The 9174-nt window shown below is 44.6% G+C and overlaps 1 long non-coding RNA gene across 1 annotated transcript; it reads right to left on the bottom strand.

Annotated features, from left to right (window-relative positions):
• Positions 1–2676: 2676 nt before the first annotated feature.
• Positions 2677–4718, bottom strand: LOC132664838 (uncharacterized). Its single transcript, XR_009603875.3, has 3 exons — positions 4501–4718; positions 4086–4333; positions 2677–3038 (listed from the first exon to the last, which is right to left on the bottom strand). It is a non-coding gene; the product is annotated as an uncharacterized LOC132664838 (long non-coding RNA).
• Positions 4719–9174: the final 4456 nt, after the last annotated feature.

Below are 9174 nucleotides of genomic sequence, written 5' to 3'. Positions count from 1 at the left end.
ACCAGAGGTTTACTCAGTGGAATTTTACTAAAGCCTAGATGACCTACTTAATATAGTACTAGAAGTTCTACGCAGAGCAATTAGACAAGAAAAAGAAATAGAAATTATCCCAATTAGAAAGGAAGGAGTAAAATGATCTCTGCTCACAGATAATAAGATGTTATATGTAGAAATTCCTAAATATTCCACAAAAGTCCTATTAGAACTAATAAATGAATTCAGCAAAGTAGCAGCATACAAAGTTAACACACTCAGATCAGTTGCATTTCTATACAATAACAATGAACAACCTGAAAAGGAAATTACAAAAACAATTCCAAGTACAATAGCACCAATAAATAAATACATACATACATACATACATACATACATACATACACACACCTAGAAATTAACTTAACCAAGAAAGTGAAAGACTTGTACAATGAAAACCATATAAAACATTGCTGGATGAAATTAAAGAAGACTTAAACAAATGGAATTACATCTTATGTTCATGGACTGGAAGACTTAATGTTATTAACATGTGTATACTACCCAAAGAGATCTAAAGATTCAGTGTAACCCCTACCAAAACCCAATTGATTTTTATGGAAACAGAAAAACCCATACACAATAAAAAATGGTGGGTGGGGAGTGGGGGAGAAGCCAGAGGGAAATAATGCTACCTTACCTACAGAGGAGCAAGATAAGAATTTCATCTATCGTCTCTTCAGAAGCCATGCAAGCAAGAGGGGAATGAAGCTAAATGTTTAAATTATTGAGGGGGAAAACCCCTAGAATTCTGTATAAAGCAATATCATCCTTCAAAGTAAGGGAAAAATAAAGACAAACAAAAATCGAGGTAATTTGTAGGCAGTAGGTCTGTCTTGCAAAAAAAAAAAAAAAAAAAAAAAAAGCTAAAAGAAGTTCTTCAAAGAGTAGGTAAATGATGTATCTCAGAAGCTAGAATCTACGTAAAGAGGAAAAGAACATCAGAGGAATGAATGGAAGTGTACTGGTTTGCTAGGACTCCTGTAACAAAGTACACAGACTGTGCGACTTCACAGCAACTTATATTCTCACAGTCCGAGAGGCTAGAAGTCTGACCTCAAGGAGTCAGCAAGGTTGTTTCTGCAGAGACCTCTCTCCTTAGCTTGTAGGTGGCTGTCTTCTCCCTGTGTCTTCACCTCTTACCTCTGCGTGTGTGTGTCCTAATTTCCTCTTCTTGTAAGGACACCAGTCTTATTGGATTAAGGTTGACCCCAATGATCTCATATTGACACAATTACCTCTTTGAAAACCCTTTCTTCAAATAGTCACATTCTGAGTGACTGTGGGTTAGACTTTAACATGTAAGTTTTGAAGAGCCACAATTCAGGCCATAAGAGAAGGTAAAAGAAAGTCTTTTCTTTTTCTTATTCTTTAGTGATGTAGTAGATTAACGGTTTGTTCAAAATAATAGTAGTGACAACGTGTTGGGTGATGATAGCTTATGTATGAACGAAATTAATGACAGCAATGTATTAAGGAGCAAGAAATTAGGAATATTCTTGAGCATATACACCACTGGTGAAGTTCTATAGGATAATTTGAAAGTGGACTTAGAATGGTAGTTGTAGGGGTGCCTGGGTGGCTCATTCAGTTGAGCATCCGACTCCTGATTTTGCCTCAGGGTCATGGGTTAAGCCCCAAGTTAGACTCTGCACTGAGCATGGAGCCTGCTTAAGATTCTCTCTCTCCCTCTCTCTCTGCCCCTTCCCCACTTGTGATCCCTCTCTCTCTCTCTCTTTCAAACAAACAAACCAAAAAGAATAGTTGTACACTGCAAACTCTGGTACGACCAGTAAACAAAGTTTTTAAATGTTTATTTATTTATTTTGAGGGGGAGAGAGCATGCCTGTGCAAGTGGGGGAGGGGCAGAGAGAGGAGGAGAGAGAGAGAATCCCAGAACAGAGCCCAACTGGAGGCTTGTTCTCACAAACCATAAGGTCATGACCTGAGCTGAAATCAAGACGCTTAACCGACTGAGCCACCCAGGCGCCCCTAAACAAAAAAAAAATTTTTTGAGAAGTAAAATTGATATGCTAAGAAAGAACCAAAAATGAAATTACATAAAATGCTCAGTTAAAATCAGGGAAGGCAGAAAAAAGAAGATAAAGAAAGAAAGAAAGAAAGAAAGAAAGAAAGAAAGAAAGAAAGAAAGAAAAGAAAGAAAGAAAAAGGGCAATAAATAGAAAACAGTGATGAATTAGACAGATATTAATCCGGCTACATCAATAATCACTTCAAGTGTTAATGGTCTAAATACACCAATTAAAAGACACAAGACTTGGGGCACCTGGGTGGCGCAGTTGGTTAAGCATCCGACTTCAGCCAGGTCACGATCTCGCGGTCCGTGAGTTCGAGCCCCGCGTCAGGCTCTGGGCTGATGGCTCGGAGCCTGGAGCCTGCTTCCAATTCTGTGTCTCCCTCTCTCTCTGCCCCTCCCCCGTTCATGCTCTGTCTCTCTCTGTCCCAAAAATAAATAAACGTTGAAAAAAAATCTTAAAAAAAATAATAAAAAAAAATAAAAGACACAAGACTTAACTAAAACTGCTACAGGAAACCAGCCTTAAATATAAGTCGTAGCTATTTTAACAATAAGGGAATGAAGCGAAATATACCACATTAACACTAATCAAAATAAAGCCAACACAAGCTGTAATAATTTTTAACAAAGCGAGCTTCCAAGTAAGGAAAATGATCAGTGACCTACTCTCTAAGGCAGACACAAGAGGGTGGGTTACTCAATAAGTAACGAGTTGGTGGGTTCCAATTTATCGTTTCCTTCCTTCCCTTCCTCTATGGTAGAGTCTGAGAAGGTAGAGCCTTACATGCCCGGACTCTCTTGTAACCAGTGGGGGCCACATAACAGTTTCAGAAAGTGGCACATAGGCAGATGTTTGCTGAGGACTGTTGAGAAGGTTTTTGCTTCCCTAATTATAGGAGCTCTTCCTTCTTTCTCTGCTTCCTCTGTTCCTCCTTTTTCCTTCCTCAGTGCGATGGCTTGAGTTATCCTGTGATCGGGGGGGGGGGAAAGGCCAAGAGATTTCCACAAACTTTAGCCCTGACCCCCTTGAACAGATGAGTAGGATGGAGCTTCTAGTCGTACTGAACGCAAATCCAGTTCTGAATAAGACAGCCTCCATTGCTCCCAAGGGTTCAGTGAAAATCTGTTATAAACCACAACTCTTTGCTGGGGCTTTATAAGGAAATGAAGGAAGATGGAAGAACATTAGCTCAGACAGTTACAGGGAACAAAGGGAGAGCAGGAGACACGGAAGGAAGTGTACAACTGCCTCAGGAGATGAGGAGACTCCTGCGTGTGCACGTTCGCATGTGTGCACGCGTGCACATACCTGGGGCCTGCTGCTTCTCGAGCTGTGCAATAGGGGATCAAACTATTTGCGGAGTATTTAAAGACTCCCTTAAAGTCTAGGTGATTTAGGGACATTCAGGTGCAGACACGCTGAGTTACTTCTGCCTAGTTTTTGTTCTGAAACGCAAAAATGTCGGGGCGCCTGGGTGGCTCAGTCGGTTAAGCCTCGGACGCTTGGCTTCGGCTCAGGTCATAATCTCATGGTTTGTGGGTTTGAGCCCCACATCGGGCTCTGTGCTGACAGTGCAGAGCCTGGTTGGAATCCTCTCTCTCCCTCTCTATCTGCTCCTCCCCCGCTCATGTGCATAGTCTCTTTCTAAATAAATAAACTTTAAACACAAAAATGTCACCATGGCAATTGCAACTCCAGATCACAATTATCCTGATGTGATGATCAAGAAAATGGTATAAAATTGTTCTTTGTATGCGCATTTTTGAAAATACACAAAATTATTCACAAGCATCTCGCTGAAACAAATGAACAAGGGACGGTAAATGGAAGTACGTCGTCCAATGCTCGTTTGATGTGAGCAAAACGTGTACTTTGTCTTACTTAGTGAGCTTCTCCAGTACCTGATGCCCCCATGCACACCCAGTCTCTACCACTCTAACCTGGCATCTTTCTATGGGGTCTCAAATTTCTCAGTCATGCTATCTTACACTAGGCATTTCTTCAGGGACTTACTCTTCCATGCGGGAGGGAGTGCCATCAGACAGAGGGAAGGCCGTGTCCTTGTTCTCAGGAGATTGGTGTGGGCTTGAGTGAAGAGGCAGGCAGAAGGGGTGATGTGTCAGTCAAGTTTAAAGGCAGACGGTGCCTGTGAGGCATCTTTGTAACCGTTCCCACTCTTTACCAAAGCGCTGCTGTCCCAGTCAGACAGGGGATCAAGTGGCTCAAGGAGAATGACCTTTGTCTAAACATTCCTTGGTGACCTGGGAAGGCACACAGGTGACAAGTATGTGCCAGTTGCCCCCTTTCATGAACACCACCACCCATTTTCCCCAGAAGTTGTCAAAATATTACCAGTTTCTAGGCGTGCCTTGAAAATGGTGGAAAAGCTGTGCTTTGTCACCCCTGTCCCTTGTCTTGAACCTCTCACCTGCTGGTTGGTCCTGGCTGCCAGGTGTGGGCTTGGATTCTAGGTAGGGGACCAGTTCATCTCAAGTTGCCTAGACTTCCCTGGTTTCGGCACTGAAAGTCCCTCATCTTGAGGAAACTCTCAGTTCTAGGAAAACTTACAAAGTTTTAAAGTTATAAGTTTGTAAGTTTAAAGTTTATAAGTTTTATAAACTTATAAAGCTGGTCACCCTGTTTCTGAGCAAGCTGAGGATGCATGGAGAGCCTGTTGACGTCACAACGCGTAACCTTTAGATCATCTTGGAAATGCCACGCAAGGATATGGGGCAGCATTGTCTGAGGTCCAGGCTCAGATCTCTGGAACTTTACTGAGCTCCGGTAGCATGGGCAGCTGTAGTTGACTTCCTTAGTGCTAAAAGTCGACTTTATAATAAGTGACAAAACTTATTATAATAAAACTTGTTATTTAATGTAACTTATTATAATAAAAGTTGATTACAAAAAATAGAAGCAGAAAAATCAGTATCGTTAGCTAGAAAAAACAAAATTAAGAAGTTCTTAAGGATCATGGCAAAATTTTCCAAAGGAAGACTGTATCTTTGGAAATCACAAAATCCACAGGTTGAAGTGAGGTTTAAATGTTTCGGCAGAAGCTTAAGTGAATGAATGGACTCACTCAAGGAAAGGAAAGGGAACCTCACAGGAAATTAACTCTAGTGGGGAGAGCTCTTTTAGAGAGAGCAGAAAAATTTCCTGAGCAGATAAAAACATGAGGCTTGCCCCCGAGGGGGTAGGTGACTACAAAAAATGAACAATAGCTCTAAGAGAAGAAATGGAAAAATTCCTCAGTTCCTTGAAAAGACAGTTGATTGCCCTTTTTAACAAAACTCCTAATAAGTAGTTGACAGTTCAGGGTTGGTGAGACTGGCCAAAGAAACCACAATGAATTGAGAAAAGAAAATGCACGTAGCAGACCAAAATTCCCTGAGGCGGATACTAAATTTGGGCTTCTACAAAAATGGCTTCAAGACCTCGACAGAGCCTCGAAATTCTGGGTTGTCAGATCACCAAAGCTGGCTTATCAGATCCCCAGATCAGCTGGGATGGTCGGGGATCTGGGATCCCAGGTGTGTTAACTGGACCCGATGTCACCTCCGCAGCGTTTAGATCCAAGAACGAAGGCTCCCTCCATCAGGCTAACCACATCTCAGGACAGCTCTTCCTCCTCGAGGGCAAAACAGAGCATCATGTTTTGTTCCTAAGTGTGGTTCTCTCTCCAGACCAGCAAGACTGCCAGCTTTTGGTGCACTTCCTTTTCCTGGTGCAAATGGTCTAAGATCCTGAAGAATAACATGAATGAGGCCTTTGGTGGCTTGGGCTCTCCTGCTGTGTCTCTCACACTTAAAAGTGGTGTGGCTGGCCCAAACTTCGTCCCTCCATCTCATGATAAAACAACAACACCCCAAATGATCTAATTTAAAAATGGGCGAAAAGCTTGAGTAAGTGTATTGGATAAGTCTCCAAAGAAGATACCGAGTATCCAATAAGTACATGAAAAGATGCTCATCATCGCTAATCTTTAGGAAAATGCAAATCAAAACCACAGTGAGATACCACTTAGAGCGCCTTTGTCAAAAAATCAGAAAATAACCAGCGTTGGTGAGAATGCAGAGAAATTGAAAGCCTTGTGCACTGCTGATGGGAATGTAAATTGGTACAGCTACTACGGAAAACAGCGTAGGGGTCTTTCAAAAAATAAAAATAAAGACACCCAGGTGGCTCAGTTGGTTAAGCATCTGACTCGTGGTTTTGACTCAGATCATGGTCTCACAGTTCGGAGGTTTGAGCCCTGTGTAGGTCTCTGTGCTGATGGTGTGGAACCCATTTGGGATTCTCTCCCCGCCCCCCCCCCCCCCCCGACTCTCACTCTGCCCCTCCCCTCCCTCTCAAAATAAATAAATAAACTAAAAAAAATAAAGTAAATAAAACATGCCTCTTCTTACAAAGTTGCCACAATGACCCTTTCCTCTTGCAGAAAAAGAAACCATTGTTTCCTATCTTAACATGGTGATTGCGAAGATTTTCAGACAACCCGTTGATTTTCAAAGCTTGAATGAGCGAAGATTCGCAAAAACAGTTTTATCACCCTTGCACATTGCTTGAGACAGCGTCTCCCTTGATGGTCCTTTAAATATGCATTAATGTAATAACATGAGGCATTACTCCGTCCCATATTCTCACTGCCAGATTGGAGCGTGAAGGCAACGTAGAGTATAAGCAAACCTGCCCAGATTCCCGCAGCTGCCTGGGGCCTGGGTCGATTGCAGGCTTTGGGACGGTGGTCCTCGGTGCCACGAGGTGAGGGGGTGGCGGGAGCACAGCGAACATGAGCTCGCCTTGAATCTGTGACTCTGGATGCTTTTCATCATGCTTACCGGTCCCTGGCCCCTGCCCGCATCAATCCAGGCTTATTCCCCCACACAGAAGAGGGCCCGCCTCCACACTACGGGAGTTAATGTGGTGATGACAGCCGCTGCCCCGGCCTGGAGAGGTCCCCCTCCTGCTGGCACCCCACCTCTGCCGTGGCGCTTCCGGCCAAACAGGTGAGCGGGCCTGACAGCCGGCTGGCTGGGGCCAGGACAGGGCTGAGTGGCCCGAGTGGAGGTGAGTTGCCTGGCCGTGAAGTGGACGACCGGGCAGAGACTTTGGAAGCCTGGGCACAAGCCACCTCTCCTTCTGAGAACTGAGGCCCTTCACTGAATTGCTTTGCATTTTGGCCTTCTCTTCTGTAAAATGGGGGGGCAAGACTTGCCCGGCAAGTCCTTTTCCGTCTGACTCACTGTAGGTACCGTCCCTGAATCTCATCTCTACTATTCAAGAGGATGCTCCCAGTAAAGTAATTTGATTCTTGCCCTGGCACTTTTGTAGGAGCTGCTCCGAATGCCTGCGATGTCCTCCCCCTGCTTTCCCAACTACTGCTAGTCTTCCAGCATGCCACCCACATGTCATTCGTTGCTTCTTTTCGGAAGGCCACTGCCCCTCTTCCTCCTCTAGAGACACACGGTGCTGAATACCTTCCCCTCCTGGGCTCCCCTTCCGCATCCTGGTCGTATTTCTGTTGTCAGTCTTCCCTGATTGAATTGTCATGGGCCATGTCTCTGACTCCTCTGCCAAGCATGGCTCTGTCTCAAGAGTTCACAATTCTTTTTTTGTAGAAGTCTTGCTAGTAAAGAATTTTCGGTTTTGAGGACCATGCAGTTTCTGCCGTAGCTGTTTGATTGTGCTGCTGTACCGAAAACACAGCCACAGGCAATAGGCAAACAAAGGAGTGTGGCTGTATCTCCAGTCGACTTTATGTACAAAACAGGCAGGAGGCCAGAGTTGGTCCACGGGCCAGAGCGCCCGACTCCTACTCTATCCCACACATGTAGCACAGAGCTTGGCAAAGCAAACACTGGGGGAGAGACGTGTTTGTTCCAAATACTGGGCTCAACCCTGGCCCTGTAACGTCTTCTTCCATCCATATGTTCTGCTGCTGTGTCTGGTGGGTTCACTGGATGCAAATAGAAGACAAGGAGGCCCACTGCATGTGACTTTTGCTCCGGAAGCTATATATTGGTGTTTTTTTTTTTTTTGGGGGGGGGGGTTGGTTTTTGTTCTTGTTTTGTTTTGTTTTGCTTGAGCCCAATCAGAAGGACAGGTGATAGCATACAAAGGGTGCTGTTCATGGCATCAGCAGACCTGGACACTTGCTGTGTATTCCTTGGCTGGCCATGTCACATCACCCTTGATGACACGAGGCTTAGTGTCTTCATCTACAAGATAGGCTATGTGCCTACGTGGGAGGACGATAGTGAAGATCACAGCGATAGCCCACATTCTGTCGCTTGGTAAGCTCGCTTGCTAGTCAAGTGCTGGCTGACTAGAAAAATATCATCCTTATGATTCAACTAAGACTCTAGCCTTCTTAGGCCCGCAGGGGAGACATGCGTTCATTCATTCATTCATCCACGCATTTCATTACCAATCAGGATTGGAAAATTATCAAATAAGGAAGGAAACTATTCCTTTGGGCCAGTACAGACTCAAAGAACATTTCAAGAACATCCTGATCTTCTTTATCATCTCGCTCTATTTTTATATGTCCTGGTGATTTGGCCATTGGGTAGGGGTCTAGAGTGAGAGCCACCAAAGCACTTGCCTGAACTCAGCCGGCGAGGGAGTCATGCGTCGTCTGTGGAGCCCCATGTGGAGAATGGGCTGGGGTGACAGAGATTGTTTCTTTTCTACCAAAGTCTCTTCTCCTCTTCTTCCCCAGTCACAGCCACACCACGTGTCCTTCGCAAGGAGACTGAGATACGGCTAGTAGACTGAGTCACAGCCAGGGAAATGTCAGCAGAGGGACAATGCTTGTCTTCTCGGACTGGCCCTCAGGAGAAATGAAGCGAACAAAAAAGAAAAACACCCACTAGGTACACTTCTTGCTTTCCTACCGCCTCGTGGGCTGGGAGGGTATTGATGAGGGAAACCCTGGATACCACATGGGAATGACTGCAGCTGGGATCCCTTCACGATGTGGCAGAGCAGAGCTGCCCCTGACTTGAACCCCCACCTCGGACACTTAACTGAGCATAGCGTCAGCTTCTGGTACTGCGCTGTTGTGTTTTCAGCTACTGAGTTTGAAAGCCTATTTGTT

Source organism: Panthera onca, chromosome F2 (assembly GCF_046562875.1).
Source record: "Panthera onca isolate mPanOnc1 chromosome F2, mPanOnc1 haplotype 2, whole genome shotgun sequence".
Lineage (NCBI taxonomy): Eukaryota > Metazoa > Chordata > Mammalia > Carnivora > Felidae > Panthera > Panthera onca.
This window is presented reverse-complemented; position numbering and strand designations above follow the sequence as displayed.